Genomic DNA, 27,579 nt, shown 5'->3' with positions numbered 1-27,579 from the left:
GCTGTTGAACTTTGCCCTGTACATCCCAGACAGTTGCAGCCTGTCCTTCGCCTCAATATGTTCTCCAAGAAATATGGACACATGGAATCAAAAATAATTCTCCAAGAAAAGAAGGGACCATAGAAACAAATTAAAAAGGATATCAGGCAGAGACAGGTAATCTGTAAGAAGAAGAGGCCATTTTCAGGGTGCAGATAATGAAAGCAAAGAAAAAGTAAGATATGAAATATCACTCAGATGAGAAGCCAGAATGACAACTGTGGATAGATTTTTCCTTTGCAATGTTCTACCACCTCTTTGACTTTGTTCTCACTCTGGGAAAAATTATGCAGCTGGTAAAACTTGGGTACAGCTGGCAATTACTGTCACTAACTGGCAAGAATATAGAATTGATGTGAAAAGACTCCAAAGTTCAGTGGTGCCAAACGATTCTTCCATCAAATGCATTATAGAACAAAAGAAGACTGCGGTAGAAAGCTTCCTTCAGAAAGCTGCCTCTTGTATCCCCTTTAATTAAAATGATAATTGCATATCTATTTATTCTCCAGTGACTATAAATATTCTATAGACAAGACTGAGGTGCATACATACTGTAGCTGCCATATTTGGTCTGGTACACATATAACCTCCATTTTACAATGTTGGAAAGAACAGGCATGATTGGGAAACCAATCCATTGATGTTGTAATGATGTTTGATTGTCAAGTGGGGGACTTCCACGCCATACATTTAAAGCAGTCTTATATCACTTTAACAGTCATGACTTCTGGGAACTGTAGTTTGTTAAGATTGCTAACCTCAGAGACCTACAATTCCCAGCACTCTTAACAAACTACACTTCCTAGGATTCCCCATGACTGAAAGTGGTATAAGATTACCAATCATCATCACCATAGGTTGTATCCAATGCTAGTCCTATTCAGAGTAGACTCACTACAATGAGTAAGACACAAAAACAAGATATGCAGATTGCAACCTCAAAAGGAAGCCTTAGGCACAGATTTGGGTAGGAGTAAAATATAAGTACTGCTAAAATGTATACAAATATAATATTCACGTTTAATCTTATAAAAGTATAAAAATTCACTAAATACATGAATGAAATTTCTAAAATACAGTGACTATGAACAAGGTCGGCATCAGACTGCAGCAGGCCCTTGGGCATCAGACTGCAAGGTCCCTTGAAGGCAGCAGTGGCGAAATGGCACTACCACTACTGCGGGGTTAAATAGGCCCAGCTATGTCAGTGGATTAGCATGGTATGTGCACATGTCTCCCATCACTCAAGATGGTGGGAGGATGTTGTCACAGCCATTGTACGCCGGTACAGGAAACTGTATGGCCAGCCTGCGCCAATGACACAGGGGGGTTGCCTGGGAGGGTGGCTTCTGCTCCCCTGGCATAGATTATGGAGTAAAAACCACACCTGCCCAGCACCAGCACCAGGGGCCCCTCTGAGCACCAGGGGTCTTCAGCAAGTGCCCAATCTGGCTGCCTGCTGGCACCAGGCAGACTATGAACTCAAATGTCTGGAATGGTGCCTTAACATCAAGCTGATGTGTCAAACAATGAAAGGTTTGAATGATGGAGATGAAATATGTTTAGACCTCCAAGGGTCTAAACAGCAGCAGTCAATATGTTTGTCACACACAATATTGTCACCAGACATTAATCACTTGGCTGATCTATACAGATTTATTGAGTTGTCTAATCATTTTTTAATGTAAGTTGCTTTGAGTTTTCAATTTGAAAAAAAGTGACTAATAAATATAAAAAATAATTATTTCCATAAGATTACTGTGCACACATGATAAACTTGGAGATGTACAAGATATTATAAGGAGGTGGTATCTTTCAATTAGTGCTCAAACACATCTGTTTTAGGACATCCTCCAGATTTCTGATTACTGTATTTATATCAGCTATCTACCATGGCGGGTCCACACCATACATTTAAAGCACATTACAACACTAGAACTCGTGAACATTCAATGGGCTGAATGTTGGAAGATTCAGGACAGACAAAGAAGGACAAACTATGCAATTTGCTCCCACACGAGGCAGTGATGGCCACCAACTTGAATGGCTTTAAAAGAGGATTAGACAAATTCATGGAGGATAAGGCTATCAGATGGCTGTGCCATGCTGCCATAGTCAGAGGCAGTATGAAAACCAGTTGCCGCTAGTTGGCCACTGTGAGAACAGGATGCTGGACTAGATGGGCCACCAGCCTGATCCAGAAGGCTCTTCTCATGTTCTTATTTAAAGCACGTGGCTTTCCCCAAAGCATCCTGGGAGCTGCAATTTCCCCCCTCACTGAGTTACAATTCCCAACGCTCTTAACGAACTACATTTCCCAGGATTTGTGGGAGGAAGCAATGTGCTGCAAATGCATGGTGTGGATGTGATCCGTGACTCGGTTCAGAAAACAGCAGATGGCATGATAAAACCTCTTCCTTGATGGTATTCAGCCAGCAGATCGAATACTATAAAATGAGCAGGTTGGGGGAAAAGGGAAGGCTACAGCACTTCTCACTGAAGTCTAGTTTTCTGTGGGCACACTTCCCTCCCCTCTTTCTTTCTTCCTTTTTTCTTTGTATTCTCAACCTTCAGGCATGTGATTTCCCTCCTCCCTAGTCAACCATGATGCAGCATCTGGACTGAAGTGCTACAGTGCCAGGAGCATATTTATACCTCATTTGCAGTTTATGTGAATGATGCCTACCTGAAATAATGTCCCTTGATATTGGGAAGATAATCCTGTGTGCTTCCCACTTGGACACTATTTCTCCTCACCCCCTGAGTGTTTGAGGTTAGAGGGCCAGAATATTAACCACCACTTAAGTGACCTTGATTAGTCACAACATGTCCAGTCTTAATTGGTTGAAAAAGCTCATTAGGTTTCAACTGTCGGTTCAATTGACTAACAGTGCAAGGGCACAGGTCTATTACAGCTAAGCCAATGATTTTTAAACTTTCTGCCTGTGGGGAGCTCAGCTTTCCATGTCCTCTTTACTGGCAAGAAATCCCCTGAGCATCTGCTATGAAAAGCTTGTGTGTTGCAGAGCATTCTGGGACATAGTCTAAGACTGTGGTGTGCAACTTAGATAAGTCTGAGGGCCACTTTTACAATTTTGTTCATCAATCCAGAGGGCTGCATTGCTAAGTTAATGCAGAAAACCATTTTTGTTGCAATTTTCACTCAACATTTTCTTTTTTAACGCATTTTCTGCTAATCCTCATTTTCTCTCTGCAAAGCACACACTTAACTCTGGCAATCAGCACAGGTCTCACTCAGCTATTCTCTCTGGCTGCATTTACACCACACATTTTTCCTCTATTATCCCACTTCAAACAGTCATGGCTTCCCCCAAAGCATCCTGGGAACTGTAGTTTGTGAAGGGTGCTAAGAGTTGTTTGCCACCACACCAAAGAAGACTTGTGACACATATATGGGGAAATGTTATATTTATTAAAATATAACACATAATCAATCAAATTCAAATCAGCCAATTAATGAATATCAAATACTTCGGGCAGGTGAGGCTCAACCTATCTATGAGGGTATAGACCCTCCAAACCAGGAAGCAAGTCAGTCACATCGTACTGCAACTCCCCAGTCAAGGATGTGGGAAAACTTCTCCCTCCTTGCAATTGGAGTCAGGTATGTGGTTCCAACCTCCGCATCCTGGCCCCGCTGTACAGGCGTTCACCATGATGCGCAAGCCGGTCCCACGTGGACACTCCCCAGATCCACACCAGACATTACGCCTTGATGTTTCACCAGGGGGTGCCCTTTACCAAAATGCCTCATCCACCTCAATTTTAACCCCAATTACCTCACCTGCCCGAATTCGACGCCAGCCAAACCGGAATCACCACGACCCGCCCAGACAAGCCAATTGAATCAAACCCAAGCAGTATGGAGTAGGCAAAACCAAAGACATTCTGAACTCAGAATCTCCAAAAAAAAATTCCTACTCAGCCCCCTCAGGCGACTAGCAGAGCCCATACTGACAAGGGAGGGGTGGGTGGGTGCCGCAAAGCAAAAAAGGCGCGTTCTTAGGGAGGAGCAGGCTATATATAGCTGCTCAACCCTTTCCCAATTGGTCAAGGTGCACCACCTGACCAATTACAAATTTTTCTCGAACCTTCCCGAGTCTTCCCAGAAGTAGGGTGGTGGCAAACTCGCCCCTTGCAAAAATGCAGGAACGTTATAAAAGTTGTTAGAAGACCCCAATTTCCCTCACAGAGCTACAGTTTCCAGAGTGGTTTAACAGCCAATCCTTCTTCCCAGAGAACTCTGGGAACAGGGTTGCCTTACAACTATCGGCACCCTTCACAAACTAACCTTCCCAGGATTCTTGACTGTTTGAAGCAGAATAATAGTATAAATGTATGGGGTGAATGGGGCCCTAGTCAGGCAAAAGCCCTTGAGGAGGGAGGGAGTCTGCAGTACAGCCAGTGGGAAGTGTGGCCTGGGAGTGAGCTGTGTGGCCTACAGAGAGTCCTGGGGGCCAAAGAGAGGGGTGCGGAGGGCAACATTTGGCCCCTGGGGCTGAGGTTCCCCACTCCTGGTATGGACAGTAACGAACTAGGTGGACTAATGATCTTATCTAGTAGAAGGCAGCTTCCTAGGTTCCTAGGTCACGTTAGGTGATCTTCTGGTAAGCCACAGAGCAAATAGGTGGTGGAACAATAATTTAAACTCAAGAGTCCAGCTTCCCTATCTCTATTTGTAATGATTCCTTTGTACTTGTACTTCTGGTAGTGGTGAGAGTGTTGTTGTTTTCTCAATGCCAATGTCAATAACTGTAATTATTTATTCATCATGTCTTGAGCTCAGGCTAATGAAAATCCAATTGAAAGTTGACAAAGGGCAGATAAGAGTCAGATTAACTGGTAAGACAATTAATGTTTGCTTCTCAGTCTCAAAGGAAACAAAGGAGAGAGGTTCAAGCTGAGAATCAACAAACAAGCAAAAAGCGCTCACCAGGACCAAAAAATGTTTAAAACTTAATACTCTGTTGTGCATTTTCAAATAAGAACATAAGAACAGCCTGCTGGATCAGGCCAGTGGCCCATCCAGTCCAGCATCCTGTTCTCACAGTGGCCAACCAGGTGCCTGGGGGAAGCCCGCAAGCAGGACCCGAGTGCAAGAACACTCTCCCCTCCTGAGGCTTCCGGCAACTGGTTTTCAGAAGCATGCTGCCTCTGACTAGGGTGGCAGAGCACAGCCATCATGGCTAGTAGTCATTGATAGCCTTGTCCTCCATGAATTTGTCTAATCTTCTTTTAAAGCCATCCAAGCTAGTGGCCTACTGCATCTTGTGGGAGCAAATTCCATAGTTTGACTATGAGCTGAGTAAAGAAGTACTTCTTTTTGTCTGTCCTGAATCTTCCAACATTCAGCTTCTTTGAATGTCCACGAGTTCTAGTATTATGAGAGAGGGAGAAGAACTTTTCTCTATCCACTGTCTCAGTGCCATGCATAATTTTATACACTCCTATCATGTCTCCTCTGACCCGCCTTTTCTCTAAACTGAAAAGCCCCAAATGCTGCAACCTTTCCTCGTAAGGGAGTCGCTCCATCCCCATGATCATTCTGGTTGCCCTCTTCTGAACCTTTTCCAATTCTATAATATCCTTTTTGAGATGAGGCGACCAGAACTGTACACAGTATTCCAAATGTGGCCACACCATAGATTTATACAACGTTATTGAACCTTCCTTGGTGAAAATTATGGGGGAAAGCTCTTCTGGATGTATCTGGGAACTGCCTCTCTCTTCCTCTTCTGCGTGTGCCAATCGTGCAACTTTCTGCCTGAAAAAGATCTGTTGGAATTCCCCAAAATTCCTGAGTGCAATGCAGTCAGTCATGGGCGCTTCCCTGTCTGGTTCCTGTCCAGTGGCAATTCCCAGGCAGTTCTGAGCTTGAGAATACTTATTTATCTATTTTAAATGTTTCTATCCTGCCCTTCTACCCTCACTCAGGGCAGCTTACAATAAAATCGCACCCATACATAATAAAATTGTACACAATAAAAAACACAAAAACATTAGAGCAAATTAAATACACAACCAACCATAATAATCCAGTTCTTTCTCTCCCCCACCATAGTGTGAACCAGATCATTTCTCTCCCCCAACCACCTGGTTCTTTTCCCCCACCCCCCACCCCTTAGACTCAGTCAGTCTGGAACAGGAACATGGGAACATAGGAAGCTGCCTTATGCATCACACAATCAATCCAAAGTACTTCCTTTTGTCTGTCCTGAATCTTCCAACATTCAGCTTCTTTGAATGTCCACGAGTTCTAGTATTATGAGAGAGGGAGAAGAACTTTTCTCTATCCACTTTCTCAATGCCATGCATAATTTTATACACTTCTATCATGTCTCCTCTGACCCGCCTTTTCTCTAAACTAAAAAGCCCCAAATGCTGCAACCTTTCCTCGTAAGGGAGTCGCTCCGTCCCCTTGATCATTCTGGTTGCCCTCTTCTGAACCTTTTCCAACTCTATAATATCCTTTTTGAGATGAGGCGACCAGAACTGTACACAGTATTCCAAATGCGGCCGCACCATAGGTTTATACAACAGCATGATGATATCGGCTGTTTTATTTTCAATACCTTTCCTAATTATCGCTAGCATGGAATTTGCCTTTTTCACAGCTGCCGCACACTGGGTCGACATTTTCATCGTGCTGTCCACTACAACCCCGAGGTCTCTCTCCTGGTCGGTCACCGCCAGTTCAGATCCCATGAGCGTATATGTTAAATTCAGATTTTTTGCTCCAATATGCATAATTTTACACTTGTTTATATTGAATTGCATTTGCCATTTTTCCGCCCATTCACTCAGTTTGGAGAGGTCTTTTTGGAGCTCTTCGCAATCCCTTTTGGTTTTAACAACCCTGAACAATTTAGTGTCATCAGCAAACTTGGCCACTTCACTGCTCACTCCTAATTCTAGGTCATTAATGAACAAGTTGAAAAGTACTAAGACACTAATTGTATAGCAGACCAGCCATTTTACTTGTCTTGTTTAAGATACTTAATACCAAGAGTGCTAAATGTAAAATGGTGACCAGTATTTGGACCTCTTAAATCTCAACAACATACTGTTATGGACACCGCAATGTCCCAGCAGTGAGAATGCTCGGGGGGGTCCAGCATATGCCTAGGTTTGGTTTACTTAGAATGAAGGTCACTGAGACTGTGCTGTCTTTGTGATATTTGGTTTCTTTACACATATAGGCTAAGTGTAAGATGGAAAGAACTGCAGCAGTAACATTCCAACAGATCTTGCTCCCCCATTAGGTTTGGGGTGTGTGTGCAAAGTCATAACTCTGGATTCAGCACAGAGATCAAGGCAAGCTTTTGTATCTCTTCCCAGCCCAGTTCAAGATGAGGCTGACACCTGGTCTATTGTTCTTTTACACACTCTAATGATGATACTTCAGGCTGGGGAAGGAGCCCCCTTTTGCCCACCTTTTGGAAACACTGCAAGATTTGGAGAAGTGTGAATTTTGAAGGATGGCTGTGTTTCAGTTTGCTACAGTTCCCAGAGTGATTTAACAATCAATTCATCATCATCCTGCTTCCCAGGGAACTCTGGGAATTGTAGCTCTGGTAGGGGAATAGGGTCTCCTAACAATTCTCATTATACTTAACAAACTACAGTTCCCAGGATTTTGTGTGTGAAGCCATGACTTGTTTAAAGTAATATAACAGTGCTTTAAATGTCTAGTACAGATGCGGCCAAAGTGATCCAAATGCCTTATAAAAAGTGAGTGAACAAAGAGTGAAGTTCCAGAGTAAACTCTAGTGTAGATTGGCTCCTGTTATTGCTGGACTACAGCTCCCATTGTCTGTGTCATCTGTGGGCTACCCTTGGCTTAACAGAAACAAGTGTGCTACCTGCTCAAATAAGTGAACAAGTTTGATTTGGAATCTTTTCTAGGGGACAGCAACTACCTTTTGGCCCATTTTGGCCTATTGGTGCAAGGAGGCTTATTCAGTGTGGCTCCTACTGTTTCTTCTTTAGCCAGAGGTTGATGGTTGTGCACAGGATGAATCCATGTCTGACATCAATCCGGTCACTGTAGAATCATAGAGCTGGAAATCTCTAGCAGGTGACTGTCCAGCCTCTTCTTAGTCCTCCAGCAAGGGAGAGCCTACAAACCTTTGAGACTAGATGGACCAATGGTCTGACTCAGTTCCTATGTTGCTATGTACCAGTTCAATTTCCTGTGAGGCTGAGTCCTGAATGATAACCTGCATGTGTGGGAAGACTGAGCACATTTTAACAAGATCTCTGGTCAACAGTTTGTTTACAACACAAGATGGCAGCACCTGCCTAGGTTTCAGAGATAAAAGTGCCACAATAAAGTGTGTGCCATTTCCAGTCATATTATCACAATCAATAGATAGACAAAAATTATAAAGGTCACCCTTCTCTTTCCCTAATATGTATGTATGTTTCTAATGAAAAACGATCCATATTGACTGTGGTGTAATAGATGGGAACAACAGGGCATTAGGTCATATGAGTCAACTGAAAAGAAATTCTGTAGATGCACAGAGGCACTTTATTATCATTCTCCTCATTATTTCTTCATATGTGTCAAAGTGAAGCCCTAACAATGGAACAGGCTTTAATGCAAAGCCTTGGTGAGCTTTGGCTCAAATTAAACCACAACTATCGAGGCAACAACCCCTCCCCTTTCTAAATAATTCCACTGGGGATTTGCACACAATGCATTGTTTTGTTGCTCTTTGGTGTCTTTTCCTTTCCTCATCTTTTACAGCCTCTTCCATGACAATGTTTAAAAAAATCATAAAATTATCTCTAGAACTGTTGTCTAGAATTGTGTTGCAAAGGTTGCTGTTCAGCAACTCTCCTTTCTGTGCTGTCATGTAGTTTTTGCCTGTTTGCAGCCATTGTTTCCCCAATAAGCTGCTGCTTGAGTGCTTAAACAAAAAACCCCACCCTTTTTCATTAGCAATGGACAATCAGCAATCACCTAGTGAATGCAACAGCTTCATGACAGCAGCATCAGTGAGCATGTGTATTCTGATATGAATCAGATACAGTTAAGAGTTCATCATGTACTGCATTACTTTCAATTCAGTGTGCCTTCAGATGCATGTCAAAATGCACATCTCAGCTCCCCTCCAAACTAGGCAACTATGTTTATTTTTTTATTACATTTATACCCCGCCTTTCTTTTCATGATAGAAACCAAGGCACTTACATATGGTTCCCAGGTGGTCTCCCATCCAGGCACTGACCAGACCTGACCCTGCTTAGCTTCAACAGCGTGCTGTCCTCATGTGCCTTCAGACCATAGCCATGTTTAAATAGTTAGGGAACAAAGGAAGCTTGCTTTGTCCTGAGAAAGACCACTGGTCCATCTAACTGTTTACACCACTGTTCTTCAACCTTGGGTCCCCAGATGTTGTTGGACTACAACTCCCATCAACCCTACCCAGCTTAGCCAATAGCTAAGGATAATTAGAGTTGTAGTCCAACAACATCTGGGGACCCAAGGTTGAAAAACAGTGGTCTACACTAACTGGCAGTGGCTCTCCACCATTTTAGATGGTGGTCTTTCCCAGCCTTGCCTGGAGACACCATGGATTGAATCTGGGATTTTCTGAATGCAAAGCATTATGACCTATGGTCCTTCCCCGAGGGACGCGGTGAAGGATGATTCCTCCTTGACACCTGCATTACTTGCAAACAATTTCAAATCTTTTTCCAAAGGGCTGTGAAAAATCATTGAAACAGGGAACCAGTACATGCCCTTGACCAATTTTGCTTCACTCTACATTACATTTGGAGATAAGTCCAACCAATTTCCCTGGAACTGTCCTGCTCAGGGCGAGAGCCACGAGACGGAGGCAAAGGTGAAATCAATTCTTGTTTTATTAGAGTAAAGGATACATCAAAGGCAGCGCGCTTCATAGAACTCCCTATGCTAACTCACTACAATTCCCTAGCTAAACTCTACACATGCTCTGCAGCATATGGAGTAAGTTGACTCAGCTCCCTCATCAGGGAGCTGCAGTCTTAAATAGGAAAAGTCTTGGATCGTAGTCTCTGACTCCTTCACAAGCCCTGCCTCTGCCCCGTCCATTTCTCGCAACGTCAAGAGCTAGGTGAAGGGGAGCGTGCTTCCAAAGGCTCATCCGAAAGAACAGGCTCCTTAGTGACAGGCTCGAGGTCAGGAGGCGGAGAAGCGTTCAAAGCATCCTGAGAGCCGCTTGGTAAAGGGGGAGTCAACGCTCACTCCGGAACATCACCCAACGGCTCTTCTGGCATGTCTGGGGGCTGCACGTTGTCCTCTTCAGAGGCAACGCCGTCCGTGGGAACTGGCACAACATCAAACTCACTCCCCCAAGGTCTTGAGGAGACTCAACAACTACTGGATCCTCTGCGCCTTCTGACTGCTGGGGAACCTGAAACTCATGCCTTCCCCCTCCCTGGGCCTCGTGAGAGAGCTGGAGCTTAACAGGAACTTACTTCCAGATAAATAGGATTGCATCAATGAAGCCAGATTGCTGACAAGGACCAAGCTGTCTGAGCACATAACACCTGTTCTGGCACGCTTGCACTGGCTACCAATATGCTTCCGGGCCAGATTCAAAGTGTTGGTATTGACCTATAAAGCCTTATGCGGCACGGGACCATGCTATCTGTCGGACCGCCTCTCCCGATACGAACCCGCCCGTTCACTACGTTCTGCTACGAAGGCCTTCCTCCGGGTTCCGACTCATAGGGAGGCCCGGAGGGTGATGACAAGATCTAGGGCCTTCTCAGTGGTGGCCCCCGAACTGTGGAACAGTCTTCCCGAGGAGGTGCGCCTGGCGCCGACACTACTATCCTTTCGGCGCCAGGTTAAAACCTTCCTCTTTCCCAATGCATTTTTAACTTGTTATTGATTTCTTTTGTTGTAACTGACTTTTGATCGTTTATTGTTATATGTTATATGTTTTTATTGTATCATATTGTGTATTTTATTATATTCCTTGTTGTTCACCGCCCAGAGAGCTTTTGCTAGTCGGGCGGTATATAAGTGTAATAAATAATAATAATAATAATAATAATAATAATTCACACCATACATTTATTCTACTATTATTTCACTTTGGGCTTCCCCCCCCAAGAATCCTGGGAAGTGTAGTTTGTGAAGGGTGCTGGGAGTTGTTAGGAGAGTCCTTTTCCCCAATAGAGCTACATTTCCTAGAGTTCTCTGGGAAGGGGGACTGACTGATAAACTACTGGTGGAATGAGTAGCTCCTGTTCTCATAGTGGCCAATCAGATTCCTATGGGAAGCCCAAAATCAGGACATGAGCACAACAGCCATCTCTCCACTTGGGATTCCAGCAACCGGCATTCAGAGGCATAGCACTTTCAACACTGGAGGTAGAAAATAGCCATCATGGCTAACAGCAATTGATAGTCTTGTTTTCTATGAATTTGTCTAATTCCCTCTTAAAGCTCTCAAAATTGGCAGCCATCACCACACCTTGGTGCCAGAAAAGTCCATAGTTTATCCATTGTGAGAGGAAGTTCCTCCTTTTGTCTGCCCTGAATCTTCTAACATTCAGCTTCACTGGATGTCCCTGGATTCATGACAGAGGGACAAAGCAGTGGTGCAGTTAGGTAGTGTTAGATTCTGGACTTCCAGGCTTCATCCCTTTAGATGGTAATGTGCAATAGTTCACAAAAATGTGGTAAGTCTGCCCTCCTGAATTTGGAGGCCCTCCTGCTCCTTCTTCTGAGTGTGGTCCTGGACTTCTGCCCCAAAGACCTGCCCTGTATCCACCTCTGCAACAAAGAGCTTCACGGCTAACAAATTTATTGTAATATAACCTTTCCTGGGCGAGAGCCCACTTTTCAAACATGTTTGTCAGGACTGCAGCAGTAATCAATTCCATCTTTAATCTTAAGCACATGTGCCAGGAGGTTTATGCTGTTCAGTTCAGTTGGGTTTAGTACCGAGTCATCAGGAGTGGCTTGCTGGGTGGAGTGGAGCCAGGATGCTCCCGGCAGATAGATTGCTGTTCTTTACTGGGAGGGCCAAGGTGGCAAGGAGGCTGGAGTGGTGCAAATGCACGAATAGAAGCAATGTGGTGCTTCTGATGGTTTATTTGCACTGCAACAACTGCTTTTCTGCTCTCTGCCCCCTCATGGTGAGCAACACTGATCTACCTGCTGGGAAGCTAATACAGCCAGAGCTTGGAAAAGTTACTTTTTTTGAACTACAACTCCCATCAGCCCCAGCCAGCATGGCCACTGGTTTGGGCTGATGGGAGTTGTAGTTCAAAAAAGTAACTTTTGCAAGCTCTGAATACAGCAGCTCTGACTTACCTGGCAAGGCGCTTCTACAAGGAAGGATGGAAGAACAATTAGATCCAGTTTGCATTTAAAGCCAAATGAATATATTAGTGAAGATAACCTGCAAAACTGCATCGTATCAAAAGAAATTTCTTGCAAAAATGTGTCTATTAATCAAAACTGCACACAAAAATGTGTTTATTAGGATAAATTTGCGCTAAAATGCTGAAGATTGTTTATGAATTATTTATGAGGATTTCTTGTAAAAAAAAAAAAAAGCAAATTGATGCAGAAATTTGGAAAGCTGAATTTAAGATTGGAAAAATGAGAAACTGGGACAACTAAAGTTCACAGCTCCTTCCATCTGCAAATAAGCATTTTAAGGATCAGGTTCCCCAAAAACTCCTCAAGTTGCATGCTCAATCTATGGAGCAGGGATGGGAAACCTGTGGACCTCCAGATGTTGTTAGAGTCAAACTCTGATCATCCTGGGACAGAAGGGAATTAAAGAGTCCAACATCTGGAGAACTGCAGGTTCCTCATCCCTGCTATAAAGTAACCATCTTTTAAAAGGTCTGGAAGCAGAAGAAATGATATAGTTCAGATATTTGTTGGCAATAGTACATTGGCTTTTATTGTCAGGTCCAGGCTGCCATCGTTTATCATAAAGACAGCATAATTGTCTTTGAATGTTATAAAAGGTGAAATTCATTCTCCTGGAAATTAAAGAGAACACTGCAAAGCCTTCCTTTAAAGGAGAGGGGGCTGGTTGATACAAATGACACAAAGCAGGGCTTTAAATTTCTACCTATAAACCCAGAGTGAAGCTACTGAAAATTAGTCGGCAATGAAGACTGTAATAACCTGAAATTAGTTTAGGTATCCTTCCAATCTCGTTTTTCATGTTGTCGGACTATTCATCATGAAATGTGTTTTCTTCCATTGGCAGTATTTCAGCAGCCTACTCTCTGAATGAAAGCAGTAAAAGGACAATGAAATCACCAAATGAAGCACATGCTTTATCTTTCCAAAGAAGCAGTCCAGCAAAAGACAGAAAACAGAGAGCTGATATTAAAGTTTGCTTCTAATTATGCAGAATTTTGAAGAGCCGAGTTGCACATTCAGCAAAATTATGTGTTTAGAGGGAACCCTTTCCAGGCTATTTGACAGAGGTTTCCAACATGGCACCCACAGGCACAGATGCACCCACAGAGGCCTTTCCTGGTGTCTAGAGCGTCCTGTCCCTCCCAATGAAATTAGGCTTTTCATTTATTTATATTTTTTAGCACTGAATTTATATCTCATCTTTTCCTCCAAGGACTCCAGGTGGTCTACATGGTTTCCCCTCTCTCCATTTTGACCTCACAACAAGCCTGTGAGGTAGGTTAGACTGAGAGGCAGTGACTGGCCCAAGGTCACCAAATGAGCTTCATGACTGAGTGGAGATTTGAATCCTGGTCTCACTGGTCATTGTCTAACACTCTAACTACTTCACCATACTGGCATTCTGTTGTAGCCAACAGAAAAAGAACTAGAAGAAGTATTCTGTCGTAGACAATAGAAAACGTTGTGGTGTATGCTTAGTTGTGGTGTGTGTTGTCCATGACAGTTTGTTGGGTTTGCAAATAGGCCCATGGGCCCAAAAAGTTTGGTGATGCCTGCTCTAAGACTTTCAGGCTGAAGGGATCTCATTTTTCAATGCTTACCATGCTAAAAAAGTTCCATTCATATAGAAAGCAAGCACATCAAGTAGTATAGCCTTTTATCTGATACATTAGTCTTTTCCATGCAGATTTAAAAAAAAAATAAAAAGTGGGAGTGCACTGAAACATATGCTTTTCTCCCACCCGCAAAGTATTAAAAGTGTTACAGTCCCAGGAATGAAAATTTCCCCCTTGTGGCCTGTCACCCCAAACCTGGAGTAAGAGGTCACCAGCTGGCCAAACACCAGCAATGGTCCAAATCAGGGTAAAACCCAACCCAGAGATATGGTACACTGCACCACTCCTTAGGTCCACCCAGTCTGGGCCAGGTTACCTCCCAGACCCAGACCATTACAGGACACCCCAAGATTCTAGGACGCAAGGTCAAGTGCAAACCCCTTGCTCCAGAGCCTTAGGCCAAAATTACTCATTAGCAGATAGGCTTAGCAGTGAATGTACAGGAGATTTCTGAAAGACTAAACCGAATAAACCACACTACAGTAAATAAGAAAGCAGTTTATTAAAAAGTCAATTAAAAACAACAGCATATAGGAGAACCAAGGAAGTAAAGAAAATGGGTATAGGGTAAAAAGGGGGCTAAGGAGAAAACAGGTCAGAACAAAACAAGAAAAAAATATTTAACCTAGTTAGTACATACCAATGGAATCTGACTAACAACACTTCCCAAAGTTGGCACATCCAGAGGTCAGCATTCCGAAGCAAGGGCATGGCTCATCAAGTAAAGGCACAAAGAAATAAACTCAACTTATAACAGGATATTGGTTTTTTTAAAATGTGTTTTTAAATTTGTATATTTGTTTTTAATGTTTTTAATTGTAAACCGCCCAGAGAGCTTCAGCTATGGGGCAGTATACAAATGTAATAAATAATAAATAATAATAATAATGTAGCAACTGAGTATCTAATCAGGGGACAAACAAGCTAAAAACTTCCAGAACTGTAGCATCCCATGATCTCACACAGCTGGAACCAGTGTTCACCAGCTCATTTCTAATCCGCTTTAAGAGGCCCACTAGGAGATAACCCAGGTGGTTCTCCATTAATCCCAATTAGGAGAGCAAGGTGCTCTCACAGAGCCAACCAACTCCTTCCACAGAATTCTATACACCACCAAACTCTGGTCAAGGATAGCAAACAGGCCTTCATGATATGCTGAACGTGTAAATAAGCTCTTACTCCATTGTTTGAGTTCAAATGCCTACAACCAAGGATGGTGGCTGGTTAAATTCCAGCCATCCAGAAGCTATTTTATTGAACAGACTGTGATGAAAATTAAGAGTTTGCTCCATTTGTTTGCTTTTAAAGGAGCCTCATCATGTGCTGCTTGGCTGCAGGATTGATCCCTTCCTGGTAATTAAAGGCAAACCCAGAACTGTTGTCAATAGCTTTTGGCAGAAGGCTTATCCGCACACAGTGGAGGGTGGTCCATTAGGACGAATGGGGCACTGCCCCACCAACTTCAGTCTGCCCTCAGCCACATCCCCTCTGTTGAGCCCCAGCTCTCTCTGGAAGGGCGGGGGGGGGGAAGGCATGCGTTGCAGACGCCTCAACTGCCAGAAGGTGCGGAAGATCCAGCTGTTGTTGTGTCTATTCCAGACATTAAGGAAAGGAGTGTGTTAGATGCGCCGCCAATTCCCACGGGTGACCCAGCCCCCCTTGGGGACAGCGCTCAGCCTTCAACCATCCCAACGGATCAGTTAGGGGAGGATTCCGAAAGAGCAGTAACTCCTCCTTCACCAAGCCGTGAATTAGCAGTAACCCCCCTTCGTCCCGCAGTAACTTAGAGACACCTGACGCTTCTCAGCCCTCTACTTCCTGGACTGTTGATAAGGACCCTGTTTCGTCTGATGAGCCCATGGAGGCTTGCCCCCCCCACCTCGCTCTCGGCGGCGGGAAAAGCGTACCGGGCAGAGGGCGGGTGTGCGAAGGAGTGAGAGATTGCGCTCAAAAACTTTCCCTATATAAGTCTGCTGAGTATTGAGGGGGGCGTTGAGTCAACTTTCTTCTTATGTCACAGAGCATGTCAAGAGTGTAGTTAGGGATTCCTAGTGAGTTAATGTAGGGTTTTCTATGAAGCGCACTGCTTTTGTTGTATCCATTACTCTAATAAAATGAGATTTACTTGCACCAGCGTCTCAGTCTCCTGGTATCGACTCTGGACGGGACACCACCTGCCTGTCTTCTTATTTACAATCGGTCCAGAGGATGGCAGCTTCCTCCTCCTTAGTTTGAGTTTTGCCCTTGCAGAACTCAGCAGGGAGGAGGATGGGGGCAAAATTAGAATGAGTGGGATCCGCCTTTCATTGGCTGTGGCTCCACCTACTGTTGGCTTACCTGCCTTCTGCCTTACCAGTCCCAGTTGGCAGTGGCGGCTTCATGTCAGTTGGGGCAGTGGAATCTGAAGCACCTTGGACAGCTCTGTGAAATTTCAGACTAAAAGCCGGAGGGGATGCCACTGTCCCACTGACAGGAGCCACCAGCCGCTGTCCACACATCCAAAATAAGATAGAGCGTGTTTGGAAGGGTAGTGTTTCCACAGCTCCTAAATAAAACTTCTAGGGCTTCAGTGGCCTACACAGGTTCTTACTCCCTGCCCCCACTGCTCCTGGCTAGTAAAAACAAAATACATTTTGGAGGGAAAGGGGGGGAGCACTCTAGCTCACTGGCACAGCACAGACTTTGCATGCATAAAGTCATAGATCCAATTCCTGGCATCTCCAGGTGGGGCCAGGGAAAAAACCTCCTATCTGAAATCCTGGTGAGCTGCTACTGGTTAGGGTAGACAATACTGAGCTAGATAGATCAAATGTCTGACTTGGAATAAGGCAGCTTCCTGTATTCCAGAGGAGACAACTGCTGGTGCAGATTTAATACGTGAAGCTTTCCTGTCAAAGAGATAAATGGTAGAAACAACTTCACCTACTTAATTTCTGTTGTCAAGGAGGTGGTACAGCAGCAATCCCAATAAACACACAAAAAGAGGGAGGCAGTGTCAGTCCAACACATTTTGCTGCCTGAATGCCTCTCCATTTGGGCCAACACTTTCAAACAACATGGTGCCCTCTAGATGTTTTGGACTACAACTCCCATCACCCCTGACCATTGTCCATGTTCGCTGGGGTGATGGGAGTTGGAATCCCACAAGATCTGGAGGGCATCACATTATCTTCCCCCATTCAGACATCAGTTCTTGCCTTCATCTGTTGAGACAATGCCTATGTTTAGATGTTATGATAAACCATGGTTACTCATTATGGGAATGAGCCTAGCCTTCTGCCCCCTCTGGCACAGCCATAAGGTAGAGTTTGGAATGTTCACTTCCTTTTTCAGCTAAGCACAGCTTGCCATGGTGCCCAAGCCTAGCACATCTAACAGTTATCTTTAGATCCAAAATCCAAACTGTACCCAACCTTAACTATAGTTTGTTTGAAACAAGCCAACTTTAAACTCTTATTTATGAATGTGGCCTATTTCAACAAACCATAGTTAAGATTAACCACAAATTAGCATATGGATGTAAAGCTAAACTGTGGTTAGTTATAAGCTGAAGTGAAAGCTACAACAGAGGAAAGGGGGAGGAGGTGAGGGAGGGACAAGGGAGGCTACCCTTGTTCCCATCATGACAAGCCATGGTTTGTTGTGATGGCTGAATACTTCCACTACCTTCATTGGGTTAAACAATATTAAACAAGCGTTTTCATTTTAATAGTGTGTTGAAGCTGGGCACTTCTACTCTGAAGGAAAAGAAACTATGAGGGACTCACTGGAAATCCCCCTAACAGTTATATGCCCCCAAAGGAACTATTTCCTGCAAAGTGGTGTCTCAAATTCAGAATATGAACTTTCAAGGTTCTCTTTCAAGCTGGAAGTGCAAGAAAAAACAGAAAACAATAAAAATGTGGGAGGATATGTTGCATGATCTAAATCTGGTTGTACCATGTCTGCAGCAGAGGGAAATGTGTAAAATATGTTTGTGTCTATGTGAACTAACTGGAAAAAAACCCTTTCCAGGAAATTTTGGCTGCATACACAGTCACCATAAATTTTTCCAAGGAATCCTGCGAACTGTCGTTTGTTAAGAGTGCTGGGAACTGTAGCATGGTGAGGTGTAAACTACAGTTCCCAGGATCCTTTGTGAGAAATAATGTGCTTTAAATGTGTGGTGTGTACCCAGGCTTTGAAAGATCTTCCAGCTGGTTCACATGCTTACCTTGCTTAGAAGTATAAATGCTACTTCAGTTTTGCTTAAGCATTATTCCTTCATTCTAAGCCCCTCGCCTTGGAGTTCCATGGAAGCCACAAAAGGGTTACGCAGGGAATGAATCAGCGAGGCTATGAATAATGGTGTGGTTTCCTATTGGACGTTCTGGTTTTGCACCTTCAGTTCCTCCCTCGCATGGTTTCCAGGGCACCCAGAATCATTTTGTAAAGCTCAGTTAACCTTGACAAAGCTTTATCCTTCACAGCTGACACGAAAGCTAGACAAATGAAGCTACTTCTGACACAACTAAAAGGTTCCCTAATCTGCCACATTTAACCAGAAACATGTGAAAGCATTCATCTTTACGCCTTTTCCAATGAAAGTGACAGGGAATGTTTTGGCTTCATGGCCACAATGCCAGATAAAGCTGTTTAGGAAGCAGGAATGCTGCTGCTTATGGATGTTTCAGTCTGAGACTTCATTTGTTATTTCAGGTCTCTATATTTTATGTCCAGCCTTTTGTCAGCAGAAGTGGATGAATAAAGCAGATTGAACCCAGGAAGTGAAGGCCTGGCAAATTTTACTGAGACTGCTTCCAGATGACCTGTTTATTCAACATTCATCCTGATTTGTTTGCACAAAGTTTGCAAGGTTGTACAAGATCCACCATTTATTGAGCATTCATTCTGATTTGTTTGCTTATTGCAAACCTCCTTGGATATAGATATCACATCAAGCAATTGTTATCTCACACTTTCCAGTGCATTGTCTTACCATCATGTGGACAGCAGGAGGGGAGTGTGTTTGTCACACAAGAGTGCCAAAATCACTTTAATTGTGGGTTGAAAAGGTCTGGCTTAGTATTACATCTGTAACAAATCATGAGCAGTAACCAAGGTGTGCTCCTCTTGTGATTTGATTGGGGAAAACAAACCATGAGCCTGGATTCAGACAGAACACTTTGCCAAGCCATAGCTTGATTTCTGGTAATGCAGCAGCAGGAGCAAGGGAAGAGGGAAGCACCCACGATTTCAGCAATGTGCACCAACACTCTGCACGTTCACATTAAGCCATCGTTTACTGCAACGTGCAAAGAATACCTATGATAGGCCAGAGGACTTTAGGTCATGCCACAGATTAAGCCTGAGGCATTGCCTTCTTCTTTTGAGGGGTACTTCTTACACACAACACAAGGTGTTTACTCTGAAATTGCCATTCACTCACTTTTTACAAGCCATGGACATGATGACAATTTTTGTACTGTTCTTTGTTTTCCCCATGCTGCTTTGGTTTCTTTTGGGAGTGCATCTACTCCAGCATCTTGTTCGCACACTGGCCAAGCAAATGTGCACAGGAAGGCTGCAATCAGGATATGAGCGCAACCGTGCTTCCCCCGCTCACATTCTCCAGTAACTGGTATTCATCTTGTCTCTGTCACTTGAGGTACTTGAGGCAGGGAAAGGCTGTAACTAAGTGGCAGGGCATCTGCTTTGCATGCAAAAGGTCCCAGGTTCAATCCCTGCCTTCTTCAGGCAGGTCTGGGAGACATCCCAGCCTGAAACGCCGGAAAGTTGCTTCCTATCAGTGTAGGGAATACTGAGCTAGATGAACTAATGGTCTGACTCTGTATAAGGCAGCTTCCAATGTTCCTATACAGCCGTCATGACTAGTAGCCACTGGTACCCGTATCCTGCACAAATTTGTCTAATCCCCTTTTAAAGCCATCCAAACTGGTGGCCATCACTACATCTTGTAGTAGTGAATTTCGTAGTTAAACTATATGTGGTGTAGGGAAGGGAAAGAAATGCAATTCAGTTCACTTTTGAAGGTTGAACTTACCTAATTTGCACTTTCTGAAACAAGGTACAAAATATAGCCACCTTTTGAAATTTGCACTTCTCCAAATTTTGCAATGCATCCAGCCAAGTAACATGCAGAAAAATGTATATACTAGCATGAAATGTGCATATAAATGCATTTATTAGTAGAGATGTGAAGGCCTACAAGAAAAATTTCCCCCAATTTTTTGGATCAAAACCAAAAAAAGCTTTGGGGAGAAATAGGAAAAGCTTTTTTTTCTAAATTTTTCCATATTTCCCCAGGCCTTCACATCTCTCTATATTACTGCAAATAACATAAAATGCATTGTATTAGGGGAAATTGCTTTGCAAACATGTGTAAAAATGGAAATGGACTGTCTTCAAGTCAATCCCGACTTATGGCAACCCTGTGAATAGGGTTTTCATGGTAAATGGTATTCAGACTGCCTTCCTTTGAGGCTGAGAGGCAGTGACTGGCTCAAGGTCACCCCGTGAGCTTCATGGCTATGTGGGGATTCAAACCTGGTCTCCAAGGTCCTAGTCCAACAATACTCTGACAACTACGCCGCACTGGCTCTCGGCAAACATGTGTATATTAGGCAAAACTGCATACAAAAATGGTACATTAGGAGAAATTTGCACTAAAATGTTGATGAACTTTCATGAGGTCTTTTTTTTTAAATCACCAACTGATGTGGAGAACTAAACTTAAGTTTGGAAAAATGAGAAACTGAGAGAAAAAGGAATGGATATATTCACAAAAACCTAGTGCTATGTGAAGAAGTACTTTCTTTTGTCTGTCTTGAACCTTCCAAATTCCCCTCATGTAGAGCAAAGTTTCCAGGCAAGTTTGTATGGGGAGAGATGGTTCCTGAAATCATCTGGCCATACATCATTTTGGCACATTTTTTTTCACTATTAACATTTGAGATGGTGCTATTTTAGCCCAGGGCAGAGATTGACTTTGGTCCCTGCCAGGGTCCTTTGTTGGTCAGAAGGGCTGAGGAGATTATGATGATGATGATGATCATCATCATCATCATCAATTGCCTGCCCTTCATGCAAAAGTTGCAGGGCGAGTTGCAACAATTTTAAAATACAACATTAAAAACAACCTAAAATCCCAAAATAGGGATATAAAAATGGTTAAATGTCACTTACTCAAAATATCCAGCTAATTCTCTGGTGGCCTACCTCTGTATGTAATATTTTGAAATGAAAGGGGCTATAGATTTATAAAACATATTTTAGGGACTGTCAGTATACACAGCTTATAGAAGGAAGTGGATGAAAAGTTCTGTTTTTTTATTCAGTATTAACCCAAAAGTAATAAATAACTCTTTTTGCATGTCCTAATATTTGGAAACTTTATGTGAAAATGGTGTTGCTCTTGAGGCTCTTTTTAAGAAATGAAGGTACATGGAAACCATTTGCAAATCCTGATTAGTTTTTATCAGCCAAAGTGAAGCATACCCAAGCAGACAGAGAAGATAAATGCTGTTATTACCTTGAATCCCTAGCAGAACACCCAAAAATGCTGACAAGTCACTAATCTCAATAAAATACATATAAGTTAATTATAAGTGAAGCACAGGAGGCATCCAGAAGATTGCGATCAACAAGATTCACTGAATGAACACTTTGTTCTTTGCTGTTACAGAGACAAGGAATTCTCATTTCCATTCTCTCTCACATAATTATGGGCACTCAGGCCAGAAAAGGTGCAACCCAAGAAGAAATGAACCATTTTTCAAAACAAGTGTTGACAGAGTGTACTTTATACATTTATATTCCAACTTTACATTTATTACATTTGTCCCTGCACACTTTAGTTGGTAGATTAATGAACAAAGTTTTGCAAACACATTATATATAGTATAATAATAATAATAATAATAATAATAATACCGTGTTGCTCTTCGGTATAGGGCTAAAGGTCCTAACATTTTAATTAAAACCAGCAACAAAATGTTGCAGTGTATCCTCACTCATAAGAAGGGCTCGTACAGATGGCTAGTATTTTGTGGGAGTGATTCAAGTGCATACCAGAACTTTAGGTTTGCACATTTAAAGTAGATTAAAGTGCTTTGGGATGAACAAATTACTAACAGGAAGACATGTAAATACCCTGCAAGCAAGCAGGATGAATTCAAGATGACTGCTCCTGACTGAATAACCTCCTGTCAACAAATCAGATCAAATGCTCATTTAAGATTGGACACAGTCTAACTCTCCACACCTGCAATTTCCAAAAACTGGTATCCAGAGGCATACTGCCTTAGACAGCAGAAGATAGCCATCATGGCTAGTAGCCATCGATAGCCTTATCCCCCATGAACTTGTCTAATCTTCTTTTAAAGCCGCCCAAGTTGGTGGCGTTCAGTACCTGTTGTGGGAGCAAATTCCATGTGCACTGTGTGAAGTACTTTCTCTTGTCTGTCCTGAATCTTCCAACATTCAGCTCCATTGGATGTCCACAAGTTCTAGTGTTATGACAGAGAAAAAAACCTGTACCACTTTCTCTATACTGCATATAATTTTGTACACCCCCCTCCATCATGTCTCCTCCTGCTCACTTTTTCTTTAAACTAAAAAGCCCCTAGGAAGGTTCTCCTTGTGTGTTTGTTTTGTCTCTGTGCTTCTCTCATCTTTGAAAACAAAACCCAAACAAGGAAAATCAATGATGGTAGCATTAGAGCGCCTCACTGTGGGTAGGGCATGACCCACTTATGAGTCCACGACCGCTAGCTGAAGTTGCATACTCTGTAGTACATAGTCTCTGTGAACACCTTTGGATATTTGGGAGCCTGTATGAAGAAATGAAGCACAACATTTGGGGTGGTATTGTGGCCCAATGGTCAACCACATGCATTGCATTCAGACAGTTCCAGGTTCAACTCTTGGCACCATCAGTTATAAAGGATCAGGTGGTGGGAAAGCCCCTGGAAAATGCTGCTAGTCAGAGTAGGCAATATGGGCCTAGTATAAATTGGAACATAAGAAACTGTCTTATTGTCCATTTAGCTTATTGTCTATAGAGGTAGTCAACATGGTGCCCTCCGGATGTTTTGTTTATTTATTTTATTACATTTCTATCCCACCCTTCCTTCCAGAAGGAGCCCATGGCAGCAAATAACTGACAAAATACTAAAAACATCTATAAAACGTCTAAAAAACAAAACAACTTATCTTTAAAACAAAACATCTTTAAAAATCTTAAATTAAAAAAAAAAATCTTAAAAGCAGTTCCAACACATATGCAGACTGAGATAAGGTCTGTACTTAAAAGGCTTGTTGAAAGAGGAGGTCTTCAGTAGGTGCCAAAAAGACAACAGAGATGGCGCCTGTCCAATATTTAAGGGGAGGGAGTTCCACAGGGTAGGTGCCACTACACTATAGGTCTGCTTCCTATGCTGTGCGGAACGGACCCCCTGATAAGATGGTATCTGCAAGAGGCCCTCACCTGCAGAGTGCAGTGATTGACTGAGTATATAAGGGGTAAGACGATCTTTCACATATCCTGGTCCCAAGCTGTATAGGTCTTTCTGCACCAAAACCAACACCCTGAACTTTGCCCAGTAATTAATGTGCAACCAGTGCAATTCTTTCAGCAGCGGAGCAACATGATGGTGATATCCTGCCCCAGTAGGCATTCGCTCTGCCACTTTTTGCACCAGCTGCAGCTTCCAGACCAACCTCAAGGGCAGCCCCACACAGAGCACATTACAGTAATCCAGCCTGGAGGTTACCCATGCATGGACAACAGCGGTCATGCTATCCCAATCTACAAATAGCTTCAGATGCCTTACCAGCCAAAGCAGATAAAAAGCACTCCTAGCCACAGATGTCACCTGGGCCCTTAGTGACATAGAGGGATCCAGGAGCACACCCAGACTACAAACCTACTGTTTCAGAGGGAGTATGACCCCATCCAAAACAGGCAACTGACCAATTATCTGAACTCAGGAACCACCAACCACAGGGCCTCCATCTTGCTAGGATTCAGATGCAGTTTATTGGCCCTCATCCAGCTCACCACTGAGTCCAGGCACAGGTCCAGGGCTTGCACAGCATCTCCCAATTCAGATGTTACAGAGAAACGGAGCTGGGTATCATCAGTGTGCTGCTGACACCTTGCCTCTAATCTCCTGATGACCACTCCCAAAGGCTTCATACAGATGTTAAGCAGCATTGGGGACAAGATGGTACCCTGCGGCACCCCACAGCACAACTGCCAGGGGGCCAAAGGACAATCACCCAATGTTATTCTCTATGTATGGGTTTTAGTCAGAACTTCCAAGGAGCTGTCCAAGGTGCTTTGGACTAAACCCCTGGGCAGATTTCACTGCTCCAATGACATTCTTTGGTTGGAGAACTGCATCGCAAAATCCAGATACACACAAAGAGTGGGGAAGGAGGGGAAAGACAAGTCTGATCATTTATATGCTTATTGAGTTCAATGGGATTTACTCCCGTGCAATCATGGTTAAGATAGGTAAAACTGACCATGGGGGAGGAGGTGGGAGGGGAAAGGAGAGGGAAGGAGGAAGGGAGGGGAGAGGGGAGGGGAAGGAGGGGATGGAAAGAGAGGGGTGAGGGATGAAGGAAGTGGGTGGGGACAAAAGGGAGGTGATGGGAGGGAGGAGGAGGGGCAGGTTTCAAAATTTGCATGCTAATTGAGTTCCATGGGATTTACTCCCGTGCAATCATCCTTAAGATAGGTAAAATTGAACTGGAAGGGGGAAGAGGGGGAGGGGATTGGAAGAGAAGGGGAGGGGGAGGGGTAAGAGGGAGGGGATAGAAGGGAGGAGAAGGGGAGGGCAGGTTTGATCATTTGCATGCTTTTTGAGTTCAGTGAGATTTACTCCGGTGCAATCATGCTTAGGATAGGTAAAACTGACCTGGAAGGGGAGGGAGGAAGGGGAGGGAGGAAGGGGGAGATGGAGGGAGGGAGATTGGGTGGGTGGGCACTGGGCAGAGGGGAAGGAAAACATTGTGAACAGTATCATTCTTTTTCAGGGTTTCCCCCACCCTTTTATTCTACAGTAGGCACATGTAGCCTTCCACCCAAATTTAAACCAAAGTTGTCACTGGCCACATCCACACCAGACCTTTATTTCACTTTACGCAGTCATGGTTTCTTCCAAAGAATCCTGGGAGGAAGTGTAGTTAGGGAAGAATGCTGAGAGTTGCTAGGAGATGCCCTGTTGCCTTCACAGAGCTTCAGTCAGAGCAGCTGACTGTTAAACCGCTCTGGCCAGTGGAGCTCTGTCAGGGGAACAGGAGTCTTCTCTCAGCATCCTTCACAAACTACACTGTCCAGGATTCTTTGGGGGAAGCCATGACTGTCTAAAGTGAAATAAAAGCCCGGAGTGGGTGTTTCCCCTGATTAGCCAAGCAGCTGTGAGTCTGGTTTTTAGAACTGGGACAGTTGGTTCTTTCTGAGCATGCCCCAGCTTATCATTGATGTCAATGCTAAATTTCTTAAATTAATTAAAAACCGGCCAGGCATTTTTTAAACTTTTAAACTGCAGAAGATGAAGGTCAGAGTATGGGGCAAGGTCAGTAATAAGTTTACAGGTACTCTGTGAACATGGCTGATTTTTAATTAATTTCAACAAATTATGAGAACTCTTGACAGAAAAAAGTCCAAAAGGGGTCTGGTTTCTCTCTCTCTTTACACTTTGAACTCTCCATTATCTCTGTTTTGTGTATCACCATGAGAATTTAGAGGGTTGTTAAGCAGTGTCTGTGTCTGTGTTAGAATTGCTTGTTAATATGCGTTTTTTTATAATATGTTTTTAAAAGAACTTTTTAAAGCTTTTTTAAAAATGTTTTTAAATTTGTTTTGTTTTAATGTATTTTAAGGTCTGTTTTTATGATGTTTAAAAGTGTTTTAGCATTTCTGTTTGCTGCCCTGGGCTCCTGCTGGGAGGAAGGGTGGGATATAAATCAAATAATGAATGAATGAATAAATAAATAAATAAATAAATAAACAAGTGTTTCTGAGTTCAGAACTATGTGTTTTGTAAGGTTTTGTTTTGAAATGAGCTTATGGGAAGCATCGGAATGGCATGTGGGAATATTTTTTAATTTAACATTGCGGAATGCAAAAAGTCCATGCTGACTATAGTATACCGGCACTCTCATGGCTGTATAATAAATAGCTAAATTACAGATGTTGAGTATTGATTGGGGAATTGCAGTGTACTGAATACAAAAATGGTATTGTGTAATTACAACATGTTGAGTACAAATAAATATTGAGTACAAATGTCTGGTATATTCCTGTTTCAAAAATCTTCTTCAGAATAAAAAAACTTCTTGACTTGTATTAAACTGCAAAAACATTAAAACCACATCTGGAGGGCCACAGATTACCCTTTCCCTGTTATAGAATATTTTCTCTGCAATGTCCCTTAACATAACATAAAATTTAAAAATCCCAAGCGAAGACTTGATTCATTTCAGCTAGGAGTAAAAGTTTATGGCTGATCTCTACACTTTTTTTAATAGTCTATAATGGGAAAGCTGACACTATCTAAATTTCTGCACAGAGCCATACTGTCAAACAAAATTTAGAAAGAAATAATTAACTATATTTTTATTGCTTTGTTTTTAATAGCTGGAGTATTTACAATCCTTCAACAAAGGAAATATAATCTAGCCTCTACACAATCTTGTACATTTCACTGATGAAGCAATATGAGAGAAGAGGGAAACATTTTTTAAATAACGAGTCTGCTGTAAAAATTCATGGTTTTGTACCTTATCCTTCAAATGTACTTCTGCTTACCAGAAGTGAAGTACTTCTCTTTTTATCCAGTAAAGGCAAGGCATACAGAGAAGATACTCTGGTGGCTGAACAATAGCCTCAGGATCATCAAGTTTTGACATTCCTACTTAATAGCTGTAATCTTTTTTGTTTGCTTGCTTGTTTTTTGGGTTCCTCAGGGTTGGCTCAAGACGCTACCAGAAGCAAAGGGCAAGGTGGCACCTCCCTCTATTCCACATACAGATGTCTACTGGACTGGAAGTCTTTGCTGTAAAAAGTTACAGGATTTCAGGAGAAAGTTACAGGATATGCACTGATTGGAAATGAAGCGGTATGGCCGTCCTTAATCTTTTGCCGGCTCAAACAGTATTAACACTACCTTGCTACCATCATGAGTATAAATCATTATGAATGCACAATAAATAGGATCTTTAGAGGGGCTCTAGGAAGCAGGATCATTAGTATTAATTTATTGCAGGAGTTTGAAAACTATCAATGTTTCTTAATATAGTCAATATGATGGGGAATCAGAATTGCTAGTTTTTATTATTATTATTATTATTATTATTATTTAGACCATTTATATACTGCTTATATTTAAATAAAACTCTAAGCGGTGTACAAGTCAAAACATATTAAAACAGCAGATACAAAAAACAATAAATAAAATACAATTAACTGAACAAAACATCCCCATTAATATCAACATA

The sequence above is a fragment of the Rhineura floridana genome, chromosome 1 (genome assembly GCF_030035675.1).
Source record: "Rhineura floridana isolate rRhiFlo1 chromosome 1, rRhiFlo1.hap2, whole genome shotgun sequence".
Taxonomy (NCBI): domain Eukaryota; kingdom Metazoa; phylum Chordata; class Lepidosauria; order Squamata; family Rhineuridae; genus Rhineura; species Rhineura floridana.
The sequence above is the reverse complement of the archived record's forward strand: the minus strand, read 5'-3'. Positions refer to the sequence as shown.